The 15,916-nt window shown below is 47.0% G+C and overlaps 1 protein-coding gene across 3 annotated transcripts in view; it reads left to right on the forward strand.

Moving 5' to 3' along the window:
- The window catches only part of LOC119175641 (WW domain-containing adapter protein with coiled-coil), a 239,138-nt gene that overhangs the window by 1,903 nt on the left and 221,319 nt on the right, over positions 1-15,916 (forward strand). The window lies entirely within an intron of this gene.

The raw sequence follows: 15,916 nt of genomic DNA on the forward strand, positions 1-15,916 counted from the left end.
TGTTGAAGGTTGGTGCAAGTTTTCCATCTCATAGCATCCTGAACTCTTAGCTTCCTGAACTTTGCATTGGCCAAATTGTCTCATGTACAACAAGCTGGGGAAATGAAGCACATAACACTTGAAGGGCAAGTTCACGATTCGTCCTGGTAGGGCAAGCATCTCTTGTCTTGACACCATCCCCAGTGCACATACGATGCGTCATTAATGCTACGCAGCAATCCGCTGTGGGGGTACAGGGCTCGACTGCCGACTTGAAAGATGTGGGTTCGATGGCACTTTGATGGTGGTGAAATGCTAGAGGCCATGTCATCATGTGCACGATTACCCCACACGATTGAAGTCAACCAGCACCCGACACTGCAGCATTTATCATAGGCTGAATTGGTTCGGCATGCTCAACCCCGTAAACCATCTACATTTCAGTGCATTTTTGCCGTGTTATCCTTAGCATCAGTGGAGTTCATTTCAACAGTGCAGTAAGCATAAAGTGATGAGGTTAAACAAACATTGTTTGAATAACTTTGCCAATCTAGTACTTGGCTACAAACGTTGCTGTCCTTGCTGTTCATTTAGAAAACAGGCACTCCTCAATGTATACCTATCTGTCTTTCCACCTAGCCACTGTTTATTGTGAGACGCAGAAAAACTTGTGCGCCATGCCAGTGAATCCATCCACTGTACGTGCAAAAGTGAATGTCATCTGCTGTGTGGAACTCGATAGCTTGCTCTGTATAATTTGTCAGGTGGCACTTTGGCTCAAATCATCTGCACACGCACTGACAGATGTCGTTCTTTGCGGTGAACGAAGAGAGGTCGACCAACCTACTCGTCATGCATGTGGCAAGGTTCCACGAATTCTGGTTCATCAGTCATGAGTCATTAGAATGCAAAACCAACCAAGGTCCCCAGTCAGGCATTATTTATAAGGGCTTGGGGAATAGTATACCAGCCATGTGTCTCAGCCATTTTGGCGATCATCTCAAGGGGGAAAATGTATTGCATTTTAAATTTTGCAGAATGTTGCCCAAGTGATGTTTATGAAAAAGTTTATTCTTAGGGTGTAGTTTCCTGTTTCAATACCAAATTTGGCCCAGATGTTCGGCGAAGAGGTTTGTCCAAACTGTTTGAAGGTCACTATACATAGTGTGCACGTGCGTCATGCAGCGCCCCTTCGTCACTTCCGAAATGCGCCACCGACATGCCCAGGTACCTACCAACTCCGTCGCCTACAGCTGCCGTGTTGTCTCCTCGTGCTTGCGCCCATTTAGTTTTGCCTCACGACGCAAGTTTGAGGACTCCTAGTGAGGCAAGTTGATTTAGTAGTCCCCGAAGAGGGAGCAGAGCTTTGGGGTGTTTCTTCGCTGAAATTTATTACCTAAAAGTGAGAACGCACATTGCGATTTTCCGAAAAGTACTGGCGTGTTTGGCTGGCTTGGATTAACAAAAAAAAAACTACTTGAAGAAATTCTGTCTTCAGGTGTAACTTCATTCCGGTTTTGGGTAAGTGCCATAGACAAGCACTTACCTGCAAACAAATAGCTTACCAAGATACTGTACACACAAACTTGTCCGTGACCACTGCGTACACAATCACCGTGTCAGGGAGGCGGTTAAAATCGTGATGGCGATCGGGGAAATTCGGGTATTGCATTGAAACAAACTCTGAAAAGGGATGCGAAACAATATTAGTTCACTTGGAAGTATAGCCGATCGGTTCAAGTTAGGGGATCAGGATTTTGAAAAATTGGTCAATTCCCTAACTCCATCATTTTCAGGGACTTCAGTGTACGTTATCATACAAAAATGTAAAATACAAGGTGAAAAAGGTGTCAAAACAAGCGAAAAAAAAAAAAGTGATGACCGGCATTACTGCGGCACGCACCACGCGAAGTCTCTATCTGCCTCACTATAATATTTTCCTTGGCTGTTTCCACAAATTTCAATGAAAGAGGCTCAAGACGAGCACTGTTTAAAACACTTGGGTGGAGGGGGGGGGGAGCGCTGCTACTTTGGTGGCGTGGGCCGCAGCAATATAATGATATTAATATTATATCTCTTGTAAACTTGCCTAGCTGGCCGCAGCAGCTCTCATCGTTTTCGATGGGAGCTGCTGTGCTTCGCTCATCCACTTTTAAAATTGTGGCTCGAGAGACTTTGAGCTTTCACTTGTTCTTGGGCCACGCAATTTGTAGTGTTTGTAGTGAAACCGAGATAATGGGCCCTCGTAGGTCGTGGCGGGCAGCCAGTGTATGCGATGGCTGGTATACGTGTCGCACATCTTGATTTTCTGGTCTTGTATCGAGTGAACAAACGAGGCCTTCATGATCTGATGAGCTCGTTTAAGTATGACAACGAAAAACCACAATGCTTCCCTTTTAACATCGTACACAGCAACAGATGACAATCCCCCAACAAATCGCGCTGCAGCACGCGAACTGCCATAGGTACTCAGGGAGGTACCCGGGCATGGCAAGAGAGGGCGTCGATGGCGGAAGTGACATCACATGAACACTATGTATTATTACTGTTATTTTTCAGTCATACACGCCTCCAAAAAGTTTTCCAAAATGCTCTATGTTTGCATATTTTCCTTTATAATATTGTATTCTGTGAATATTTGGGAGTACTGAATATTTACTTCACAAAAAGTATATTTGGCATTAAAAATATTTGCAGACCTCTGATGTTTTCTAATTTTACAAGAAAAGTATTACATGTGTAGATTAACTGATGGCCAGGCAGTAGTGACTACCGTGAACAGTAGGCCATCAGGCCCGCGAAGAACACGAGAACATGTTGAGCCCTTAGCTCAGAACGAACTGTGGTTTATTGTTTCCAAAACGGCCACCCCGCCGCTGTGCCAGGCTTGCACAGCTCAACACAACTATCAGCGCCGCGTGCGGGCGCTGCATTTGAACCAACATTGTAACACTCCTCCCCTCTTAGGAAGAAGACTACGGGGAGTACCTATTCACCGGTTTCCGAGTTCTTGTGCCACTTCGCAACTTCGGCGTGCTAGGCGCAGGCACGACAGAGTCGCTGTTCACATGCACACCACTGTTGAGCGCAGTCCGGTCGCTCTCCGTGGCACAGCTACTCCCAGAGAAGCTAGTTCCAGGTAGCTGTTCCTGATGAGGCACTTCTGGAACAGCTGGCATATGATGAAGCGGCGGCTCCAACTGTGGTGGAGCTGCAGCGATAGCAGTTTCAGGAGAGGCCAATGTTTCTGTCTGCACAAGGCGTAAGTGGTCGCTGTGTTGGTTTCCCAAGGTGCCATCTTCAAAACGGACACTGGCTGATGATGGAGTGACGTCCACGACACTGGCAGGCCCTTGCGAAAGTTTTACGCGTACACATCATCACCTGGCTGCAGTGATGGAGCCTGCCGGGACCCTCTGTCAGCATACAAGTTCTGCTTGAGTTGTTTTAGGAATACAGATGCCTGCATGCTTGGCCTGAGGACATCCAACGGAGTCTTGAACATTCTTCCTGTCAACACACGGTGGCCGACCTGTCACTTCATGTGGTGTGGTCCTATAGTGGAACAGAAACCTGGAGATCTGTGTTTGGAAGTTCCCAGAACCAGACTTTTTAAGTTTGTTCTTCACAGTTTGTACAACTCTTCCAGCTGCACCATTTGAGGCAGGGTGATACGGCGGTACAAGCATGCGGCGTATTCCATTTTGAGTTAAGAACTCAAGGTACTGGGCACTGGTAAAGGCAGGACCGTTGTCTGAAACTATGACATCAGGCAGGCCATGCTGAGCGAATGCAATTCTCAATGCAGAAATGGTAGCTTCTGCAGATGTGGAAGACACAGGAAAGACTTCTATTCACTTTGAGAATGCATCCACAATAACCAAGAATGTGTGACTTAGAAATGGTCCCCCAAAATCAATCCGGCTGTACAGCTCGATGTTGAGTCTGGCACGTAGTGCAGCTCTTCACGCTGTTGGCAATATCATTGTCAATGCCTGGCCACCAAACATGGCTCCTGGCAATCATCTTGCTCTTCTCGATACCCGGGTGGCTGGCATGAAGAACACCAGGAACTTGGGCCTGCAATGACTTAGGGGGATCACTACTCTTGATCCCCAGAGTAGGCAACCCTCATGGAGACTGAGTTCTGCGCTTCTGGTGTTGAAAGGGTTCCACTCTGGTCCTACTGGGAGGCTTTCTCCTTTCAGAACAGCAAGAACAACATGGCCCAGAAGTGGGTCATTTCTTGTGGCTTGGGCCACAACACCTGGTGAAAGGAGTCTCGGATATGCCTCCTCTAGCAAGAAGATTTCAGCAGGTCGTGGTGTGGTAATGCAGTAGTGTCAGTTGGGAGAGGCAGTCTACTAAGAGCATCAGCGTGGCCGAGCTCTTTGCCATGCTTGTGTACAAGTTTGTACTTGTAAGCAGACAGCTTCAGAGCCCACCTGACCACTCGAGGTGAAGCTTGCACGGGAACGGGCTTGTTGCTACCCAGCAGTCCAAGAAGTGGCTTGTGGTCAGTGTGTGCTTCAAATGAGATGCCCCATAAGTACTGGTGGAACCGATCCACACCAAACACTAAAGCCAGTGCCTTCTTGTCGAGTTGACTGTAGTTTTGTTCTGCTTTTGACACGCTCCTTGAGGCAAAAGCAATGGGATGTTCCCCGCCATCAGCATCTTTGTGCGCCAGAACTGCACCTATACCATGAGGTGACACGTAACAGCTGAAGCAAACAGGCCTGCCAGGGTTGAAATGCACAAGAACTGGAGCTGATGTCACCAAGTGCTTGCAGGCATTGAATGCATCTTGTTGTTCATGTCTCCACTCCCACTTCTTCCCTTCACAAAGAAGTAAATGCAGTGGACTAAGGAGTGACAAAAGATTGGGTAAGAAGTGCCTGTAGAAGTTTACAAGTCCCAAGAAACTCTGAAGTTCCCTGACATCGTGAGGCACAGGAGCATGCAGAATGGCTGCTACCTTGTCAACATTCGGGGAACGATAATGGCATTGGGGAACCTCAACCAGGAAGCTGCTGTGTAAACAAAGGGAAAGGTTTTTCTGAAAAATGACACTCCGTTTAATTGTATGGCCTTTGCAAAAGAATGTCTATATAGCCACTTTCCTGTGTCCTACTAGAATAAGTTTGATCCCGTGCCCCCCCTGTGAAAGATTAAAAAGAATTCAGGCAGCTCTATATTAGTGGTGCCACGCTAGAGGGAAGAGCAGTGCTGGGTTGTTTATTTTTTATTTTTGCAGTAGTAGTCTAACTGGACTATTGTGCTACATTGATGTCTGTGCCTCACTGCATCCATTCGAATGTACCGTGCGCCAATTGCGCTGAAGTCCATATTTCACCTGCTTAACAGCAGTGGAGCGTTTCAGGCCCCAGGATATTTTTGCTTTGGCACCAGATATGCAGCTTTTCCATACTGCCGTGGAACCTGTTCTCGTTCTTTACACTGATGAGCTCTTTCTCGATATAACTGGTGTAACCAAAACGTGTGCGCGTGATCTCCTTTATTGACTAGTGGTTCGGCATTTTGTCTGCAGTTCAAAAACTCATTGCTGTTTTTGAGGAACTGCCAGTTATATGTAGACGAGTGACTAGCAGGCTGCATGCTGTAAACGGCTTCTTTACGCTTGATACTTTCTGGGGTTCAATGCTTCTAAACCGCGAGGCACCTTCCCACAGATGTCAATTGCACTGTGCAAGGTTATCTGCCATATCAATCGTTGAGCAAAGCTTAAATGCGCAAGTGCACATCGGGCACGAAATGGGGCCATTGCCGCTTGCATGCACCAATCAATCAATAAATCAGTCAGTCAATCTTTATTATGACATGCAGTAATGAAGCACGAAATATACCGACGAGGGTACTAAAGTACAAGATTGCATAATAGCACTTGTCACGAGTCTTCATTGTGAAACCGACCTGATGCGCTGACAAACCAGCGTGCTATACAGATTGAGCCAAACCAACAACATCAAGAAATAACACGTTTCTTCTTTCTAACAGCCAATATCGCCATAAACTACACAAAAAGGTCATACAAGTGGCTTTCAGTCTGCAAAACTATCCAAATTATTCCCACCGGTGCACCTGTTACAAACTACACTTGGAGTGTTTTTCATCTCACAATAGTGTAGTGGCGTTGCTGTGCAAGTTCCTTCGTCTTCACAGGCTACAGGAATGTGGATACGTCTCACAACGGTTTCGTCTGTAAATCCAAAGTGCAACACGATATTGCTTCTATAAATAATGAAATGTAAACCAATAACTAAGCAGTATGTGTTCGAATTCTCAGGGCTCGCAGGGCCACAGTAAAGCTTTCATGGAACCCATTTTGAAATTCTAACAATTCTGAGTAGCGCTGGTGGCACAAATGAGGGTGTCTGTAGGGACGGTTCAATCTAGCCTCTCTTAAAAACTTAGAAGGAGTGATGTTTTAACGCCTGCCACTGGCAGAAACTACCGTATATACTCGCATAATGATCGCATTTGTTTTTTCAAAAAAAATTGACTCCAACTTCGGGATGCGATCATTACGCGGGGGTAAATTTTTTGTAAAGAAATATTCTGAGCACCGGAAATGCAAAAAAAGTCGCTAATCAAAATTTTTACGGAAGCTATCATTAACATAACCAAAAATGACAGTAAATTAAGGCTTACCTTTGTAATAAAATGCACCCATTATGCAAGAGCTACATGCATGGCACACTGCCATTTTATTTTTTACCTCTCTGACCCCCTAACGTTCATTCAGACTCCGAAGCATCACTGGCGTCAGTGTCACCGCTGCACGATTCCCTGTCGGAACCGGCAGTGTCTTCACTGTCGCACAGAGGGTCACCTTTCATTCCGTCGAGCGCGTTGGAAATGCCAGCGACAGTCCATTCCGCCGCATGAAGCGTGTCGTCCAGCCGGAACTGGCGCGCAAGTCCTTTGTGGCTACTCCCAGCCTCCGGGAAACTGTGCACGCCTGTGTCTATATCATGTCTAATGACCCTGCATAACTGTCCTTGCGCATGTCCTTCACGTATTCGAGGACTGCCTTTTCAATGTCAGGGAACTTGCCCGATTTGGGTCCTCGGAAAGCCCATCGCATGCTGTTAGTAGCCATGAGCATGTCGCGCTGTTTTTTTTTCCAATATCGGATCCGGATTTTGTCGACGCCGAAATGTCTCACGGCAGCGCGGTTGCCGTGCTCTAGCGCGTAGTCAAGGGCCTTCAGCTTGAACGCGGCAGTAAAGCTTGCATACCGCCTCATGGTGAAACGGCACTTCAACAGGCGATCACAAAGCACACACACAAAAAAAGCTTGCTCTCAGGACAAAAAACATTGCTGCGGGATGAACACAGGTTGACCAACAGGCAGCCGCCGCTGTAACAGTGCGGGATGTCAAAACAAACATGGCGGCTGACGGAGCGAAGCACTCTGTGGAGCCAAGTCACTGCATTTTTTTTTCTTCTTTTGCGTCAGTTATGGAGGTTGTGAGTACGTTACGCACGTCAAAACAGTATCTGAATAAGGAATGCTTTCATTTCAATCAGTAAATTTTGCGGCGTTAACATAGTGATGCCTGCTCTAGATCACAGAAACAATAATAGGCGCGTTCAGCTAGACTTGGCACATGACATGTTGATGCGGCAAGTTGAGGGTGCGATCATTACGCCGAGAAAAATAAAAGCCGAATTTAGACAAAATGTAGGGGTGCGATCATTATGCGAGTAAATACGGTATGTGTTAGGCTCGCCTCAACACTCCTCTGCAATATACACATCTTATGTGCTGCAGTGAAGCGCACATTATTTGTTAATGTTGTTCAATAATTGGGAGGAATGCGCCACTAAAAACTTGTAGACTTATTACTGTACTGCTTCAAGTGATCCCAAACTCCATTGTGTTGCTCCAAACCTGCTTCGAAACATAAATTTATCCACTCTAAATTTGCTCTTAAGGGGGGACGCGGCTTTGGGATCGCGAAAAATAGCAAAACAATTCATTTTTTGAAACTTAAGTTTTTAGTTTCTGGAACCCTTTTTCTATCTGGTTCCAAAATATCTACTCTGAAAACCGCGCAGAAGTGCTTCGGAAAATTCGTTTAACCCACCTAGGTAGCAAAACTTTTTCTGGAAATGGCGAGAAAACGGCGATTTCCAAAAAAATTATAGCTTTGCGATGCTTGGGCTGGGAGCCGGCTTCTGGGCTCATCGGAAATAGCATTTCTCCGTGTTTAACTTTCCCGCCTCAGCTGGCTCCTCCCTTTAACAACAAGCGAGCAAAAAGCAAATGTTTGAAGGTCGTTTTAAGGCCCTTGATTGGCCGCGGCCGCCATGTTGCCTCAGCTCGCCTCGCCATTGGCCCGATGCTCGCTTCGGGAGATCGTCGTCTGCTGCTTGTGCGTCGCGAGGACATGGCTCTCGAAAATCGCCACTTCGTGACGTGTTCATGGCTTGATAATCACTTAAGATATAACTACGCTTTAGTTACGAGCAGTAAGTGGATGCGCGATCAGGTTACTACGAGCGCCGCGCGTCATCGGAGTCGTCTTTAGCCCTAACTCCGCCGACAGCGAGACTGCGGGCAGGAACGACGCGCTAGCGCATTCGTGGTGACGTGCTTCTTCACAAGCAACGAAGCTAAAAGCGGCGGCACGATCTGATTACTACGAGTGGCCGCACCGGATGCACGATCAGATTACTACGAGCGGGCGTGCGGCGGTCTACGAGTGCGGCGCGTCATCGGAGTCGGCTTTAGGCCTAACTCCGCTGACAGCGAGACTGCGGGCAGGAACGACGCGCAAGCGCACTCTTGGCGACGTTCTTCTTCGCAAGGAATGTACTACATCACTCGCTAGCTCCTCTGAATCACGTACGGGCATTTTACGCATCGGCAGCGGACAACACAGTCAAGCTCGTCACCCCCCCTTCACTGGCAAGGATCGCTCGGAACAGCGGCTAGCAGTTGCGCGCGTCGTCTTTCGAAAATGCGATGCTAAGTGCAGTGCGTGCCGATTTTTTGTCTTCGTAGTTACACATATGGCGCATCGTCACCGAACGCCGCCGGCAAGTGCGTTACGCGCCGACTGCACTGTCCACGCGGCCGCGCACCCCACGGTCATATGGAGTGCTGCCAATAAGCTTTTGTGATGCGATTTAGACATGCTTGGAGCCGTGCTTGATATCGCCACGAACGTCTATGAATGTTCCGAGGCAATGAAAGCCTCGTAGATTAGAGTTTACGCGACCGGTTGTATGATGATGCGTTTCACGGCTAGAGCGGCGAAAGAAACGTTGGGCGAAAGGGCATGTATGAATCAGGGGCACGAATTTTTATATGCCCGTTTCGTGTCATTAATTATACTGCTAGGTATTCCCGTGCCACCAGTCTTCTGTCCATAACTTTGTTATTTAGAAAGAAGGCATAGGCCGTCATGGTGTGATCCATTTTTCTGATGCAATAAACTTAATTCTCTCCAAAGAAAAAAAAGTTCAGTGAATATTTGTAATCAAGTACTTAATTACGCTAATTACAACTTCAGCACAAAAAAGTATGAGTAATAATTTCAGTATATGATTTTATTCAATTACAATCTTTTCTGTCATACCTATCACACCACTCCTTCATACAAAGAACTTGGTTTGAAATCCATACTTGTTCTTTGTAAATCATGAAAAGGAGTAAATCGTGAAAAGAAGTCAAATATCACAAGACAAACCTGAGATCCCAATTTTTAGGTGTCTTAGAGACGTAAAGAAAAGTTGAAACTTTAAACGAAGCTTTACTGTTATTTTTTTTTTTTTTGACATTATGCTCAGCCCCTCCACTTGGTTCAATGAAGAAATAATTTGTTTCTCGTAAAGTATTTGTGGTGTCCCTTCAAAACTTTTATGGAAGCACTGTGAGGTCATTCTTAGTGTCTGTGCCAATTTTCATCAATATCCAATGAGAAACAAAAAAGTTCACTGAAAAAAGCCTGTCGAAAACTTCGACAGGCTTTTTCTCACAAGTGTGTTTTGGACATTGTGCATTGCTCATGGAAAGAGTAGCACGGGAACGATCAGACCGATTTTGATTCTGTTTTTTTTTCCTGACTCCCTGAACACTGCTTGTGGGTACAGCAATCTTTAATTTCCGTTTTGTGGCCTTGTTATTTTTCTAGACGATGATTTGTCCGTGCCGCTGTTTCTGACAATGTGTGTCGGCAGCCATGATGATCTCTAAAAAAAAAAGAGAGAGAGAACTTATTAAAAAATTCTGAGAGTGTCATACCCTATTAAAAAATTCTGAGAGTGCCATACCCTGTAGCTTTCTTTTGAGTAAAGATCAACACCATTCGCAGCTTCCTGGCATGTTTTGTTGCAGCGCTAGGCTTTCCACAAGCAGACCATGTAATTGGATCGTGCAGCATTATGTAACTTGAGAACTACTGAAGCTATCATGATGAAACTGCATATTTCCCTATTCGAGACACTTATGAGTATGCATGCCAAATTTCATTGCTGTAGGTAAACTATTAAAAAAGTTTTTTTTTTTTCAATGCCACCTCCCCTCTTAAACGCGGTTTCTTCTGTTACATGTCTGCTCCAAAATAGTCTTTCATCGAAAAAATTGTGGCAAATGCAGAACTGGCTGTACCACCACGGTTTTTCTTTCTGTTTCTCCCTTGCAGTTTTTTCTATTATGTATTCGCGTGTGTGTCTATTTTCTTTCATTCTATTTTTTGTCATTGTGGTAATACTCTCTCTTCTTATTTCTTCTCTTTGATTTTCTCTTTGTCCTTTCTCTATTTCTCAAATTTTTTCTCTGCTATGAATTACTCTTTCCCTCCTCCTCACCCTTATTTTCCTTTATTACCATCCCCGTGCTATTCGTGGCGAGAGCAGGCTATTGGTAACAGCACCGCCTCTGCGGTAGTGTGGATAGATGGTTGGCGGCAAGTTTATAAAGCACACGCAGGAGCGCTTCGTTGCGTGCAATCTTAGTCAATTGTTGGCGAATGAAAAGCATTGAGTGCAGTTTACTGGTAATATCGACACTGCTCTCTGCTGAGTCTGTGCATGAAGTCTATGCAAAGTCATCATTACCAGCGAGTAAACCGCATTCTGCCTTTCAAATGGATGCTCACCCTGGGTGACGGCACGCTTTCGCACTAAATCACGCTTTTATGTTGTTTTGACATGTTTAGCTTGAGTTTTGCCTACTATGCTCTGGTGTAGTATGACTGAACTACTTATTTTTTTCTCGTCTGCATACAAAAAGGAGAGAGAGAGAGAGAAAGATCAGATTGCGTAGAAACCTGCATATCATTGTGATGAGTTAAGTACTACCGTTTGCCCAAATACGCTTAAGAATTTTTTTTTTATTCTGTTCACCATAAAATGTGGCACAGTTGACAAGTCTAGTCAGAAAAGCTTAGTGGCTGGCAGCACTTTGAACTACACTGCATTTACCACGTATATACACATGTTCTTGCACCACTAGAAGTATAAAAACCTTGTAAGAGCTAAGCAGAAAGCTTTAATTGATGGATTATGAGCATGACAGTGGTACAACAAAGGTCTGGTTATTTTATGGGACGAACATATTTTTTATTGTTTTTTTTTTTGTTTTCAAGCGAAAAATGACCGCTGCTCTTATCCGTCGCTCAATAACTGTGCCACACAAACTCTCAAGACAGTGTTAAAGATCAGATTATGAGTGAAATTATACAACATGAAATCGAAGGCATGCCATCGTTGATTAATTTTGAATGTCTGGCCTTTTTTAAGCGGTCTTAAGTCTAAGAACACGGCATGGCAACTTCATATTAAGTACAGTATAAGTACTGAAGTGTCACAGTTTATGTGATAGTAATATTTCTATGTAATGATACCACGGTCAGATAAACACTGGTAAGGCTCATCGCATAATCGATAAATTACAGTGCCGTAACCGAGTCGTAGTAGTGTAGTAACCTAGTCGCTAAAACCATACCTGCCAAGTCTCCTGGATTTCGACAGTTTTTTCCGGTTTTACAGTTGTCATGAAGATCTCCCGGAAATCGAAATTTCTGTGCCTGATCTGGCCACATTGACAGAAAAGCAGCTCAATCCGCTCCAGGCTTTTCGAACCTACCCTATTTTATCATAAACGAGTTTAAGAAACGTTCATGTAAACGTACAGTATAATCTCAGTGATGCGGAACTGCGGCAGGTACGATTTCTTGAAATTCTCCAGCCAAATTTTATAGTTCATCGGGCGTCAATTCGAATGTTACGAACACAATTCCTAATCGCGGCGGGTGATACGAACTTTAGTACGGAAACCGTCGAGAAGGCCGAGAGCAGCGTACTTGAAGCTTTGGAAATACGCGTGCGACCGGCGCACGCCCTGTCTTCTACAGTGCGTCAGATTGTCGTTGCCACAACCGCTGTGGACTAAACCGCGGTCGCTCTTGACATGATCATGTATGATGACGACCTAACTGACAGAACCCCGAAAGTGTACGCTCAACCAGTCAAAGCAACGCTGCTTTTCGCGAACTCTGCGGACGAAACTGCGGCAGATGCTATCGTAGATAGCATAAAACGACTTAGTTTTGAAGGTGCATGCGCAGCGAAGCGCATGGGTATTGGAAAATGAACTGCCGTTTGCCGCAACCGCTGCACACAAAACCGCGGTCGTGGCGACGTGATAGCAGTCTATGAGCTCCGAGGGCACGCAGCGGTATGTTAAAGGCAGTAAATACGTGAAAAATAAAAAAGTTAGTTCCGCCGCAAAGGAAGCAATAAATGCGACAGCAAGAACTTGGAATGTAACGCTGACAACGGCAAGCAGATCGAAACGTGCGGCGCGCTGCTCGCACACAAATGATGCACGAGAATGATACTCGCAGGACAAGAGCGAACTAACAATGTTTACCGCTCGACACGTAACGCGCTGTTTAAACAAAAACGATGCACGATACGTAATCACAGTGCAGCGAAGCCTCCGAACTCTAAAATGGGTAGAACTTTTGAGTACCTTTTAGTGGGGCTACACAACAAGGACGCCGCTTGCGCTGAGAGTCCGTGCTTGGCCGTGACTGTCGCCATTGTGTATGCTCGCTGGTTGCTGGCTAATAAACGCCTTAACAAATTGGTGGAGAGTGCTGCGATGCCCTTGGAGCTACGATCACGTACCCTGCCATCTACCATGTCCCACGACGCCTCTTGGCAAACGCCTCCTCCCATGCCACCCCCTTGTCCCGGTGTCCCCAGGATCCGCGATCCACTTATCTTCACTGGCGCCGATGTCACTGGCGTGGAGGACTGGCCCGCCATTTACGAGCGCGGGAGTGTCCCCAACAAATGGGAAGAGTACGGCAAGTCGACGAACTTGGTGTTCTACCTTGCGGGCGTAGCCAGTTTGTGGTACAACAACCACGCGTCTCATTTTGCGATTTGGACCGATTTTAAGACCGCTGTAATCAACATTTTCAGCCGCCCTGCCGTTCTTAGGCTGCAAGCTGAGCAGCTCTTACGTGAACGCGCTGAGGAGGCTGGTGAGTCATTCATCAGCTATATTGAAGATGTCCTGGACTTATGCAACAAACCCAGTCACACCATGTCCGAGTCTGTCAAGATCTAAAACATCACGAAAGGCATTGACGATGATGCCTTCACAATGCTGCTCGCCAAAAACCCCGGCACAGTGGCTGAGGTCATCACACTGTGCCAGAGCTACCAGGAGCTCCGCCGGCAGCGTTCGATGACCTGTTGCTCCCCACCACGAGCTGCAACGCTTGCTGGCTTGGAGGCCAGTTGTGACGAAGCGGCGTTGATGGCAGACCTCAAGTTCTTCATCCGTGAGGAAATCGCGTGCCAGTTATCTCTCCTGCCCTTAGCCCACCCACTGGCTGTTCAACGATCGGCCACTACCCTTCTCCCTCCCATCCGTCGAGGGATTGAGCAGGAAATAGCGGAGGTCATGCCTGCATACCACCCCAAACAACCTCCGGCTCCTGCGCCCCTGAGTTAAGCCCAAGTGGTGGCCAGGCCGCCTCAAGTCGTTCAAGCTACCGCCCCTCTGACTTACGCCGAAGCTGCCGCGCGACCTCCGTCCTTTTCAGCGGGTATGCCCGCTACGTATGTCGACGCAACCCGTCAGCCTCAGCTTCAGCCCACCATGCAGCCTTTCCAGCCACAGTTCCGTCCATCGGCTCTTGCGACATGGGTGAGACCTACCCCGGCGAACCGATGGTGCACACCCGACAACAGGCCCATATGATTTGCCTGCGATGACGCCTGTCACGTAGCACGTTATTGCTCTCGCGTACAGCTGGCTCCTATTTCTTCGCCTGTTGCTGGCCAGCTCAGCCATCCCTATCACGACGAAACACCATCTATGCCACCGCCGTCTCGCCCAGGTCCATCTCCTCGAAGGTCGCCGTCTCAACGACGTCTTTCCTTGTCCTTCATGCGGCCAAGTTCGGCTGCTCATGAGCAGGAAAAGTAGTCGTCGCCGTCCCCGAGGCAAAGACTGCGACGCTCTCGCAATGTGAAAGCCTTCAGAACAGCCCCTCGAATGTCATTGACATGTTTGTGGACACTGTTCGTGCATCGGCTCTTATCGACAGTGGAGTTGCCGTATCAGTTATGGACGAAAAACTTTGTCGCTTACTTCGAAAAGTGACGACGCCACTTTCTGGGTTGTCCCTCCGTACTGCTAGTTCGCATCGTATTCATTCTACAGCTGGGTGCACAGCTTGCGTTGTTATTCAGGACGTTCTGTATGTCGCCCAGTTCATCATCATTCCGGCATGCTCTCATGACGTCATCCTGGGATGGGATTTTCTCTCCCGTCACGACGCAGTTATCCATTGTGCCTCTGCCGAAATTGAACTCTCACCCTTCTCGCAATTGATGTCAGATGACAGTCCCTCGACACTGAGCAAGATTTTTATGAAAGATGATATAACAGCGCCTCCGAACTCGACGACAGCTGTGTCGGTCTACTGCGCCGGTCTCTCCGACACAACTGCACTCATTTTGCCATTCGACAGCGCTTGCAGCAGGAAAGGGTTGCTAGTACCTTTCGGGACCGTGCAAGTCACACAGGGCAACGTCGCTATTTTTCTATCCAATTCATCCCCGTACACTGTTACCTTGCTTTATGAAAGATGATATAACAGCGCCTCCGAACTCGACGACAGCTGTGTCGGTCTACTGCGCCGGTCTCTCTGACACAACTGCACTCATTTTGCCATTCGACAGCGCTTGTAGCAGGAAAGGGTTGCTAGTACCTTTCGTGACCGTGCAAGTCACACAGGGCAATGTCGCTATTTTTCTATCCAATTCATCCCCGTACACTGTTACCTTGCTTTGAGGGAAATGTCTCGGAAGAGTGGAACCAGTCGATGACGCACAAGTCCTGGACGTACCCGATGACTCGCATTGTCCCAGTTCGCATACCATCAATGCCGTTTCCACTTCTGATCCGTCATCTGCTGATGTATTTGGCCCCTCCATTGCTGACAATCTTAGGCAGTACAGCGTTTCCAGCTTCTGGACCTGTTGCAAGAATATCGTTCTTCTTTCGATGTCGGGCGAAGTTCTCTCGGCCGCACGTCCACTGTTACGCATTGCATCGACACTGGTGCCCATCTATCTTTACGGCAACGTCCATATCGCTGTTGCCTGCTGAATGTTGGGTAATTAACGAGCAGGTTGACGGTATGCTTCGACGCGACGTTATTTGGCCCTCGGACAGTCTATGGGCGTCTCCTGTTGTTTTGTTGCGAAGAAAGGCGGTTCTGTGCGGTTCTGTGTGGACTACAGATGGCTCAATAAGATCACTCGCAAGGATATTTATCCACTGCTGCGCATCGAATACGCGATTGACAGCCTTCACGGAGCCGAATTTTTTTCTTCTCTCGATCTGCACTTGGGATGGCTGACAACGCTCGACCGA

The sequence above is a fragment of the Rhipicephalus microplus genome, chromosome X (assembly GCF_043290135.1).
Source record: "Rhipicephalus microplus isolate Deutch F79 chromosome X, USDA_Rmic, whole genome shotgun sequence".
In the NCBI taxonomy this organism is placed as follows: Eukaryota; Metazoa; Arthropoda; class Arachnida; order Ixodida; family Ixodidae; genus Rhipicephalus; species Rhipicephalus microplus.